Below are 2,405 nucleotides of genomic sequence, written 5' to 3'. Positions count from 1 at the left end.
TATATTATTGTACCTAAATATAATTAATCGATAAAAATATTTTTTTATGAGATTTTCAAATATGATTTTTTTCTAAATTTTTTTAAAAAATAACTTAAAAATATATTTTTTTAAATGTTCATCAAAACAAACTCTTAGAGTGAATTTTCCTTTTAAAAAACCGAAAATTTTAATGCATCACTACAAACTCTTAGAGTGACTCAAGTTATTTCTTTGATTATTTTTTGTTAATGATATGCTGACGGAATATGCTGACTTGAACTGTCAGTGTCATATGTCAGAATATTATTCAAACATGCTTAATTGGGTGATAATGTGTTACTTAGTGACACGTGATATGTTAACATAGATAATAGTGTCACATAGTAAAATATAGTCTGTCCACAAGTTATTTTAGTATCACATATCATATCATTATTTGTCTGTCTCACTAATATGTCATCGTTAAAAATGACTTAGATTGGCTCTTTAATTTTATAAGACACCTGTAAAATTTCTACAATACCCTTATTCCTTTTTTTTTTCAAACCAAACCCTAACTCTTTTCTAACACACTCACACACGCAGCTGAGAATGAAAGAAGGCAAAAGAGAGAGGGAAAATGGAGAGGGAGAAGAAAGGAAGAAGAGGGAGGAAGGCAGACGACGCCAGTTAGGGACAGGCTGCCGTCGCTGTCGTCGTGGTGGCTGCACATGGAGGACCGTCACTGTCGCTGAGGGGAGCCTGAAGAGAGAAAAGAGAACGTGCGGCAGAAAGAGGCGTGATGAACGTCGAAAGGAGGTTCTGTCGCCGTCACTGTCGGAGCCCTAGCTGCCGGCGTTGAAGCCAGCCTCGCCGTCGTCGAACTACTGTGCCGCCAAGGAGGTCAAAGAGAAAGAGAGAGACTTCACGAAAGGGAAAGGAGAACGCGACAGAACTCGTCACCGAGAAGAGGGGTATCGGTGGTGTGCTGTTGCTGCTGCTGCCATTGCTGGGGAAGGAGGTCAGTGTCGAGCTGTGTGCCGCCGTCAGAGCCGTTCTTTGCTAGCGCCGCTGCTGGTAGTTGCCTCTACTTCCAGTTTAAGCATCCTACCAGAGCTTTTGTCACAGTCACTGTTGCAGTTTCTGGAAAAATGCTGCCGAAGTGCCTCTATTCTGGTCTAGGTCACATTTCCTTTAACTTGTCTCGTTTCTACTTTTGTTCTGCTGCTATTCCATTTATGCTATATTGTTTCCATTATGTTCTGTTTCAGCCACCATAACTGTGATGATCACAATGTTGGTGCTGCGGGATTAGTCAAAGTTGTTGCCACTGCCTAATTATGCATCGGCGTTCTTTCGATCCATTCTATTCCAACCATCCTCACCCTTTAATTTGGCATTCCGGGTTTGGTCTTTTCGATCTTTCAGGACCAATTTGTGAGTAGGCTTTACATTTATAATTTTTTGGCTCTGCACCTATAATTATTTTGATATGCGGTTCTCTAAACTTATAATTATACTTACAAAGATTATTATCAAATAATTTTAAATTAGATTGAATAATCGATTTATTAGAACTAAATATTTATCCTCGTTAAGCTAATTTTAATATGCACATGAAACTATATATTTTATGAGATTACAAGCATGTTTGATGAAGCTTTATATTATTTTAAAACATTCGATTTTACTCGAATATGTATTTTGTGAAGCATTGAAGTATTTGTTAGTACTTATTTTAAAATTATGCAATATTTGAAATGCCTTGAGATTAAGAAAGTATGATTGAAAAGGATTTGAATGAAAAAGTATTATTTTATTTGATACCTTATATGTTTGAAAGACCGAAGAATTTGTTATATTTAAAAATTATATGTTTTGAATTGGCTTGGGAGGCTCGTATTAGAAAACCGTAGTTAGCGGCGGTTATGATTTTAACCTAGATGCATCTGGCTCAGACCTCAGCTAGCAGGGGCATTGCTAGCCTAACGTGTAGGCCACACGTTGGATCTGTTATTCTGTACGGACACACTAGAGGAAATGGCTACCCATAGAGGTGGAGCCACCCAAGTGTGGACTTTTGATTTGATTTCTTTATGAGAATTCCCTTATTGATTCACTTATTCATATGAATTGTTATTTTTTTACTAAAATTATTTTTATAATAATGTTTATATGGTCTCATGTGAATTATAGATATACTGACTAGTCATTAGGTTACAAAACTCACTCCGTTTTTCTAAAAATAGTTTTCAGGAATACATATTTGATTATGATGAGAGGCTTTCTGTTCAAGAATAATGATATGCAAATGATACCTATTCTTTGTTGAGTTCTTAGGCGTCATCTGCTCCATATGTCACAGGCAGGAACCAACCATTTTTAATTATTTTAATTTTTTTTGAAAATATATAACTATTTATTTTAGAACTTGTAAAATATTT

The sequence above is a fragment of the Arachis ipaensis genome, chromosome B06 (assembly GCF_000816755.2).
Source record: "Arachis ipaensis cultivar K30076 chromosome B06, Araip1.1, whole genome shotgun sequence".
NCBI classification, from domain to species: domain Eukaryota; kingdom Viridiplantae; phylum Streptophyta; class Magnoliopsida; order Fabales; family Fabaceae; genus Arachis; species Arachis ipaensis.
This window is presented reverse-complemented; position numbering follows the sequence as displayed.